General features: G+C 37.5%; 1 non-coding gene across 1 annotated transcript; it reads left to right on the top strand.

The window, feature by feature from the left end:
* Positions 1-3177: 3177 nt before the first annotated feature.
* LOC142180473 (small nucleolar RNA R71) lies at positions 3178-3284 on the top strand. The gene has a single exon (XR_012709096.1). It is a non-coding gene; the product is annotated as a small nucleolar RNA R71 (small nucleolar RNA).
* The last annotated feature ends 7282 nt before the right edge of the window (positions 3285-10566 follow it).

Below are 10566 nucleotides of genomic sequence, written 5' to 3'. Positions count from 1 at the left end.
AGTAGTTCCACACACAATAAAATTTAAGAACAATTAGGAACTCAAGATAGAAAGAATTCACTCACTCTCAGAAACAACATTCATGTGCCACAACAGACGTACCATAGGTTTGCCTGTAATGTACTACTCTATTAATTGAGCTCATTCAGTCAAGGATCAAGTAGGACTTTATTTGGTTGTAATGTAGGTTGCGAGATGGGTAGGATGCATTTGGATATAAGAGTGACTACACCTCCCTAAGGACTTTAATACATATATTTCATTATTCACAATCCCATACTTGTGTCAAATCATAACTACACCTTCACATCAATATACATTAACTCTCTACTTTTTTACGCACAATTACATCAAGAGTCACCACTATCAAAGAATATTTTGCACAACTATATAACTATTTTTTTTCTTTTTCAATTCAAGTGGCTCTTAGTTTTTCAAAACGGTGCACCTTCTTCCTTATTTCAATAGTTCCACTCAAAGCCAAACCAACCACCCCACTCTTCACCTTTTACAAAGTTCATAACAAATTCAAGTGCTCACGAGAGGTAAAAGTTCAAATAGATGGTTAATTCAAATAAATGGGTAAGGCTTGTACTATGGTTGCCAAAGAAACATGATTACATGCTCAAAAAGGTTAACTACGATACATAATAATTAAGTGGGTAAAAGCTTATAACTGGCTCAACAAAGAAATGCCTACATCCCTTCCAAGACTGAATAAAACTACTATTTTGCTTTGCAAACATACGAGGCAAGTTCTAGACATCAAATGCAATGCACGGAATAACACAAAACCTCACACACACATGACACGTAACTCACACAGGACTGGACTATCAAGACACTCTAGTCAAAACAGTTAAGTAAAGTTAAGATCATACAGTTTAAGGTACTTGTACAAGAGTCAAAAACTGAGCCTAAGCGTCACAACTAAAGCACTTACTATTCTCAAGGTATAATAAAGTTAAGAGATATTGCTTTCAATTCAATTCATAGCATAAGGTTTCCTACTCCTAAAAAATAAAAACTAACTACACCTGGTTCAAACAAAACCCTTGGAAAAGAACCGTGGCACAAAGAAAAACCAAGGGAGAATTATTACACTACCTAACAAAAGAAAATCTTTTTGTCTTTTTCTTTCGACTTTAATCCCTCAAGAAACCAGTCGATGATATCCATCGTCGGAAAAAATCGAAAACTTTGAAATTTTTAATTTGTTTTTTCAATTTTCTTCTATCTCTAACTACTAAAACAACAAAAACAAAAACTAATATACATACATACAACATATCACCTACCCCATACTATAAGTTGTGGCATGTTCCCATGACACACAATTAAAAAGCATAAGGTAAAGGAAACTTTCCTGAACATCTAGTCGGGGTCTGAGTCAAAGGCGGGCTCCATTCCTCGCCTTCGAACTAATGCGCACATCCATGAAGACAGCTTCTTCTCAGCCTTCTTGGGGTACACCCCACACTTATCTTTCTCACTCACCGCAACTTTCTCTTTCAAACCCTTCACTTTCCACTCAACACTTGCAGCTGATTTTTATTTTTGCACCCCCTTTTCTACATCCATCTTGAATATCACAGTTTCCTCACCCACTCTAAGCACCCCCTTTTCTACATCCATCTTGAACATCACAGTTTTCTCACCCATTCTAAGCACGAGTTTTTCCTCGTGTATATCCAATATAGCTCTACCCGTTTCTAAGAATGGTCTTTCTAGGATGAGGGAGACCTCCTTGTTCTCCTCCATATTCACCACTATAAAGTCTACAGGAAATACGAACTTATCCACCCGAACTAACACATCTTCCTCTATCCCCTCGGGTGTTATAGTCGTTTGGTCTGCCAGCTGTAAAGATTTTAGCATCAACCTTATCTCTCCAATCTCATTCTCCAATTTTCTGTAAATAGATATAGGCATTAAGTTAATTGAGGCACCAGAATCACATAAAGACTTGTCAAAATTTATAGTTCCTAATGAGTAAGGTATAGTAAAACTCTCTGGATCTCCACACTTTTGTGGGAGTTTATTTTGCAATATCGTGCTGCAATGCCCTGAGAGCTTGACCACTGAGGTCTCCTCGATTTTCATGTTCTTCGTCAGGATTTCCTTCAAGAATCTAGCATAAGACGGCATTTGTGAGAGTAATTCTATGAATGGTAAGTTTACACGAACCTGTTTCAGCATATCCAAAAATCTCTCAAATTGCCTGTCCAACTTTTCTCTATATAGCTTTTGAGGGAAAGGTAAAGCAGGCATCTGCTTGCTCTCTTCAGGTTCCTCCCTTCTCAATTTTTCTTTCTTCTTCTTTTTCTCAGCTTTTATCTGGCCCTTCTTCTTTTTATCATCATCACTTTTCAGCTGCCCCCACTTCCCTTTTCAAGTTTCACCTCTTTTTGGATCGGGGTGGGGTCTTTCAACACTTGCCCACTTCTTAAGGTTACAACATTCACTGTTACGTTGGGATTTCTTTCAGTATCAGCAGGAAGAGTGCCTGGAATCCTTTCAGATAATATTGTTGCAATCTGTCCCACTTGCTTCTCCAAATTTCGAATTGCTTTCCCTTGTACTTCAATTCTTTCATTAGTTTTCACAATGAAGGCCTTCATGAGATCTTCTAGACCAGGCTGATTGGGCTGTTGAGGCTGAAACTGCTACCTCGACTGATTCATAAAACCAGGAGCTCATTATCCTTGAAATCAGGGGTTGTTTTGTTGCCATGCATTTGCGGTACCCCCAGATGAACTCCATGAGAAACCAAGGTGCTTCTGACTCATTGCATTAAAGTTGTAATTTCCCACAGCATTCACTTCTTCAGTTGTGGCTTGACACTCATGGGTAAGGTATCCTCTTCCGTATATATCACAGGCTGCATGCGGCTCACTTTGTATTGTAGCCAAGGTTATATTCCTTATTTATTTAGCCATAGCATCGAGTTGTACTTGCACAGATGTGTTAGCATCAACTTGGTGAACACCAGTTGCTCTTCCTCTTTCGGCACTCTCAGAGGGCCACTGATTTGCATCTTCAGATAACTCATGAAGAATTATAACTATCTCCTCTGGAGTCTTCTTCATCAAGGGGCCTCCAGATGCATTGCTCAATGTTCTACGTGAGTCCGGTGTTAATCTATCCCAAAAGTCCTGGAGTTGCATCCAAAGTTCAATTCCACTATGTTGACACTTTCGAACAATCTCCTTAAACCTCTTCGATGCTTCAAAAATAGTTTCATTCTCTTTCTAGCTGAAGTTATGGATCTCTCTTCTAAACTTGCCCGTCTTAGCTGTTGAGAAATATTTATCAAGGAATTTTCTGGTCATCTCTTCCCATGTTCTAATCGAACCTGTGGGTAAGCTTCGAAACCATTGCTTTGCATAATCTTTGAGTGTGAAAGGGAATGCCCTTAAGTACACTGCATCTTGTGACACACCATTTTATTGAAAGGTGTTCATAATCTCCTTAAAGTCAATTAGATGTGTATTTGGATCTTCGTTTATCTTCCCTATGAAGACACAACAATTCTGAAGGGTTTGAAGCAACCCTTACTTCAATTCGAAATTGTTACCTGCAACTGGAGGCGGTCTAACGCTTGATAAGCCTTGATTGTAGACCGGTCTAGCTTAATCGCCCAGTGATCTCCCTGGTATGAGAGTTATATTTCCGAACTAGTCTGCAACCAAGGGTTGATTATGAGCAATTCTCCGGCCCCTCTCTTCTTCATAGATAATCTGTACATCTCTAATACCTGCTTCCTTAACATCCCATGCAGTTTTTTCTCGTTGTTGAGCTGCCTCTCTTGCAGCCAAATCTACATTATCATTACCGTTTCCAGCCATAGTTTCTTTGGTTGAGGATTGCCCAACCTTTTCTAATGTCTCAGTGAGATTACTTTCCTTCCTCAGTCGTCATAATTATTTTTCTATCTCTGGCTCGTATGGTAGCACTTCTTTCGCAGAAGCTCAAGTCATGCACCAACCTCAACCTGTAACCTGCGCACAATCAAAGAACACCAAACGTAAAAAAAAAAATAAAAAAAAATAAAAAAATAAAAATTCCTGAATTAGCACTACAAACTATTTCAAATACTATTGATTGCCAATCCCCGACAACGACGCCAAAATTTGACGAGCGCAAAACACACACTTAAATTCTGCTCTCTAATCAAATATAATATAGTATAATATCGTATCCACATGGATTGGATTTAAACAGTATTCTCATAGTTTCTGGATCGGTTGCTATCCAAGATGATAAATAGTTGAGATTTATAAGATGTCTAAGTAAAATTAACTAAGAATCTAAAGCTATTGACTAATGACAATCGAACAAGGAATAAGAAAAGAAGCTTATCAATGGGAGAAGATAGGGTTTTAATAGGATTGGTGCAAGATAATTGTTTGAGATCTAACTCTAGATAATTCACTTCTAATGTTCAAGTGAGTCTCTCGAATTCACTCAATTATTAGTTCAAACATTTAGCAAAAACTCCTCTCTCGATTAAGTTTTAACCTCACAAGCTGAACCAATTTAAGCAAGTGAAGATATGCAAGAATGCGTAGTGGATTGGTCTTTAGGAAAACCTCTTTCGATTATTCTCCTAACTAGGTTTAATCAATGGTTCAACTAGGCTCTTTTGATTACTTAGAAGAATCTATGAACTCAACCAACAATATAATGCAAAGATATTACAAGTTATACCTCTCTCGATTACATGAACAAGTGAATAATATAGATGCAACAATTAAATCATCCAAAAATACTTCAATACATAAAACTAGAATTATAATTCACAAACAATCATCAATAAACCAAATCCATCAAACCCTAAAGAGAACTACTCCATAGATATGGAGCAATTCATCACAAATAAAACTAAAGTATAGAAAAACATAAATTCAATCTAAACTCGTGTCTTGAGTGAGGAAGAAATGATGAAATCTTTGTGCTCATGTTCTTCCAACCCCTCCTTAGCCTCCTTAGGTCGAATATGTGTCAAAAGTTTAGGAAATAATTTTTTTTCATGTATTTATACCAAGTAGGGTCGGACCCAGACGAAACCACCTTCTCCTAGCCGAAATAGAAAAATTAATTTGAGAAAATTGCACTACAGCCCCGCTATGCATGGCGCGAAGCGATAGCAATTTTCTCAGAGTAATTTTATTTTCTCATTTTTTGACATCTAGACTTGGTCCTCGACCCCCAAACACGATCCCGGCTTAATTCCTTGGGCTTTTACTCAGACTTCAAAGTTTCAAATAGCTCAGATTAGCTCCACAACATCTACATAGTTCGGAATCACTCATGCAAGGCATAAAACACACAATAAGTACAAAACACTACCAATTAAAGCTCAAACACGAATAAAGTACAGTGAATTAGAGTGCAATAAGTGACTAAAACACAAGATAATAGCCTCCCATCAGTTAGCTATTTAAAAATTAAAATAATACTTATTATGTTATGCTAATAATCAAGAAATGAGGTGACGTTAGATATATAATTTGAAGATAAAATTGAAATAACCTGAAAGACTGAAAAAGTAAATCCTTTCCTGGAATAGTTGTACTTTGAAAATGAAAAGTCTCTCTACAAATTTTACTACACGCAAGATACATAGTTAATTTGGACGGGAATTGATTTTTCTTTATACTGATTGTTTATTTGCTCCTTTTGATTTTTGGCTTTGTTTCCTTTTTCATTCATACTTTTGTGCTAGAATTGTTTTTCATTTTTCTTTTTGGTTCTCTATTGCTGCGAATGTAAATAAGTTGATAAGGAATAAGAATGTCGAAAGGATATTGTGTTGTAGTAAAGAAATTAGTTGATTATTGCATCCACGGTATATGCCTGGAATGTTAATTTTTCACAAATTCTTACTCTCAAAGAATTTACATATAGGATATTAAAACAGTTATAAAATAGATGTTCGATGAATAAAGATTGATTTTCGCTTATATAATTATGACATCATGCGATTTATTTTGAATTTTTTACGGCCGCGCAAAGCGTGAGCAAATACACTAGTATGATATATTTCTAATGGGAAGTCTTTTGATATGCAAATGGTTTTTAAATGACTACCAAATATTTTTTAATAGTAAGGTAGTATTTCATCTTTTTGATTTTTCAAAATATAAAAGAGTTACAATTAAGAACAACCAATTTATGTCAAGTAGGACCCACTTATTCTTAAGCGATTCTATTAAACGAGGTTTAAAGCCTCGAGTTCTTGCTATTCATTTTTACTAAACCCTAACCGACTTTTTCAAGTAAAACATAAAGTAAAATGACATTAGTTAATATTTGCAACCACCAACCAAAAATAATGCATGAGAACTGACTAGAAATCAACAACCAATTATACATATTGTAACGACCCGACCTGCCATTTTGAGCAATTGCATTCCGTTCATCTATTTGAAGTCTTGTGAGGCATCGTATGATGTATTCTGACTTGTGTAAATCGTCGGTTTTGATTTTCAGGTTATTCAGAATTGATTTGGAAGAATGATTCTCAACTAGGAAGCTTTAAGTTGGAAGTGGTGATCAAGTTTGATTTTTGTGTATTTGACCTCGTATCGGAGTTTGGATTATTCCGTTAGGTTCGGAGGGTGATTTTGGACTTGGGCGTATGTCCGGATTTGCATTTGGATATTTCTAGAAGGTTTCGGCACTATTTGGCAAAAATTGACAATTTGAAGGTTTTCAATGTTCATAAGTTTGACCATGAGTTGACTTTAGTGATATCGGATTTGGATTATGGTTCCGGGAATTTCAATAGTTTCATTATGTCATATGGGACTTGTGCGCAAAATATGAGTTCATTCCGAGTTGATTTGATATGGTTCGGTATGAGTTTTGAAAGTTGAAAGTTCAAAAGTTCATTAAGTTTGATTTGAGGTGCGATTCGTCGTTTTGATTTTGTTATATGTGTTTTGAGGCCTCGAGTAGGTCCGTCTTATATTATGGAACTTGTTGGTATATTTGGACGAGGTCCCGAGTGGCTCGGGTGAGTTACGGATGTGGTTCGAATCGTTTTTGTCTAATGATTGCATTGCTGAATCTTGGTCGCAAAAGCGGCTTTGCAGATGTGGGCTGTTCATCGCAGAAGCGGGAAAAGGCTGGGTGAGGAAGGATCGTAGAAAGGTCGTTTTGAGCGCATCTGTGGAAGCGCAGAAGCGAGAAAGGGCGCAGGAGCGAATATGAGCTCATACCTGCGATGTCACAGAAGCGGATGAATGTTCCGCAGGTGCGAGGAGTCGACTGATAAGTGAAGTCCGCAGAAGCGGAACTTGTGTCGCAGGAGCGACACTGCAGAAGCAGCTAATACTTTCGCATATGCGAAGGTGCCTGGGCAGAAGGAATATAATATTCGAGGGTTTGATCATTTTATCATATTTTGAGATTCAGAGCTCGGTTTTGGGTAATTCTTTAGGCGATTTTCACCACATGAATTGGGGTAAGTGTTCTCTACTCTGTTTTGATTATATTTCATGAATCTATCATCGTTTTTGACATTTGATTGATGATTTCAAAGTAAAATTTGAGAGTTTTTGTCTTAAATTTCATAAAGTGAATTTTTTAGTTTGAGCATCGATTCGAGATCGGATTTGAGTGAAACTAGTATGGTTGGACTCGTAATTGAATGGGTGTCGGATTTTGTGAGTTTTGTTGCGTTCAGAGGTGCGAACTCGGGTTTGACTTTTTGGTTGACTTTGGGTTTTTGATTAAAGATTCGACCTTTATCGATTGGATTTATTTTGTTTGGCATTATTTGATGTTCTTGTGTTACTTTTCGCTAGTTTTGAGCCGTTCGGAGGTTGATGCGTGCGGGATGACATTTCTAGAGTATTGTTTAGCTTGCTCGGTATTGGATTTGGCTTGTTCAAGGTAAGTAACACTTCTAAACTTAGTGTTGAGGGTATGAATCTCTGAATATACGTGTTATGTGTTTGGTGTTGAGGTGACACACATGCTAGGTGACGGGCGTGTGGGCATGCACCGTGTGAATTATGACTCGGTTGATTTTGTGATACTGTGTAGTTACCTAATCTTGTTCCCATCCATGAAATTTCTACGTGTTAGAGTAATTAAGCTGTGAATCATATTAGAAATTATGTTTAGGCTATATGCTTATTTTGTTGGGACCCACTGAGGTCACATCTGCTGTTGAGTTATTTGCTTAAATTGCAATTACATAATCAGTTCATTCATTTACATATCATACCTCAGTGTCTGTTATCATTTGTTGTCGCATCATGTTATCATTGTTTGGGCTGATTGGCATGATGAAATTGTGAGCCCGAGAGACTGGAGAGATTGATGACTGAGATGGGGCCTGAGGGCCGGATTGTGAGTGATATTGATGGGATAGGGCTGCACGCCGCATCAGGACCTATGGGCTTTATATATATTATTGATGGGATCGGGCTGCATGCCGCAGCAGGCCATAATGGCTTATATTAGCGTTTGGGAAGGATCCGTCCCTCCGGAGTAGGCCCTATGGGCTTTATATATATTATTGATAGGATCGGGCTGAACACCGCATCAGGCCATGGTGGCTTATATCACCACTTGGGCAGGATCCATCCCTCCGGAGTCTGACATACCAGCAGTGAGCGCATTTTTTATTAATTTGCGCCACAGCAGGTACTGTACAGTGTTGAGTTATAGAGTGTGCCGAGTGATTGAGCGTGATGAGCGGGAGTGTGAGACAGTGAGATTGAGTACTTTGAGAGTGTGAGTACATGAGTTCACTATTGTGATACACTGCATTTTACATGCATACTTGACATACATGCATAGAGACGTATTTCCTCATGCTACACGGTTTGAGACATTCTTGACTTCACATGCACATTGACACGTAGGCATAGAGATGCACTTTTCTCATGCTATTTGAGAATGAAATATCTTATCCGTTGTTGAAAGTTTTTGGGAAACATTACAGTTTTTTGATTTACTCATATTTTGGTAATTTCGGCAAAAGATTTGGGTTTTACTGTTATACCTGAAAAACATGCCTATTTTTCTGTAACTATGAACGAGCTGAGCATCTTATCTTTGAGTTATTTCTTGTACTGCTTCTATTATATTGTTACGAGTTGTTCTTGGCTATTGGTGTTGGACTCTGATTGTTTGTCCCAGCTTGTCACTGCTTTCAACCTTTAGGTTTGTTACTTATTGAGTATATGGAGTCGATTGTACTCATACTACACTTCTGCACCTTGCGTGCAGATTTTGGAGCTGATATTGCTGTATATGGCAGGAGCTGGCATTGAAGATGTACCTGCGTTCCGGTTGTAGCTGCCGTTGTTTATGGTAGCTTAGATGTATGAAAATCTGTTTATGTATATTTCAAACAGATACTGTATTTATTTCATACCAGTTTTGTAAACTCTAAATCGTAGAAGCTCATGATTTGTACTACTAGTCCTTGGGAATTCTTTGTATAAAATTTCAGTTATATTATCATTATTTCTCTCAGTATATCTCATTTCAATTATATTGTTGCGAATTGGCTTACCTAGCGGGTTGGGTTAGGTGCCATCACGACTAGTTGGATTTTTGGGTCATGACACAAATATTCAATTGTAAACACCCATTAACATTATACCCACTTTGGGTCCATAACATTAGTATTTAAAGTTAGCTACTCATACTAAAATACAAGAACAAACCATTAAAGGAAGTCATAAAAGCTTAGAATGAAGATAAAGTGTTGGAATCTCTCCAAAAAGCTCCAAAATAAATGGTGTATTCAATTCTCATAATGTAGGACCTTTTCTAGACAAGATGTCCCACAAAACCCTAGTAATTCTATTTATAATGGCCCAAAAGATGCGGAAAAAATGTGATAAAAATAGCCCTTCAGGAGAGTTCGCGATCGCAGAATGGACTGTGGACATGATCCGCGGCCCACACAATCATTGCAAAACTGCTAATCTGATCTTTATTTCTTCCAAATTTTCATCGCATATCAGTTATGCGGTCCGCATAATGATTTCATGGTCCGCATAATGAATTGCATAATCATCACTTTGGATCACTAGGAATTTCTCTTGCATTTGTGCGACGACTTTGCGGTCCACACAATGGCTATGAGATCGCATACCGGACAACATATTTGACTCTTAAAACTAGGCTGGGCTGGTTACATCTGCGATATAAATGCGGTTCACAAATCAATTCTGCGGTCACGTGTTTGTCGCAAATCTTCCTTCTTAATGGTTTTTGACATCTTTTTCATGTTCTTGGCTCTTCAAGTCTGATTTCCTGCAAAATAACAAAATTACATCAGAAACGACTCAAAATTCTTTAAAAGGTAAGCTAAAGTCTATGAAATTAGTATCGAAAGTGCTACATTTCTACGACATATCAACACCCCCAACTTAAACTCTTGCTTGTCCTCAAGCAACTAAAGAGCTACCATACTAGGGAACTAATCTACTTCCGACTGTTCACAAAACATTAATGACTATAGATGGTGCTAACTGTTAGCTAACAAACATGTAACTTCCATTATTTACCCTTCAACAAAGACAAAAATTGTTT

The sequence above is a fragment of the Nicotiana tabacum genome, chromosome 4, assembly GCF_000715075.1.
Source record: "Nicotiana tabacum cultivar K326 chromosome 4, ASM71507v2, whole genome shotgun sequence".
Classification (NCBI taxonomy): Eukaryota; Viridiplantae; Streptophyta; class Magnoliopsida; order Solanales; family Solanaceae; genus Nicotiana; species Nicotiana tabacum.
The sequence above is the reverse complement of the archived record's forward strand: the minus strand, read 5'-3'. Positions and strand labels throughout refer to the sequence as shown.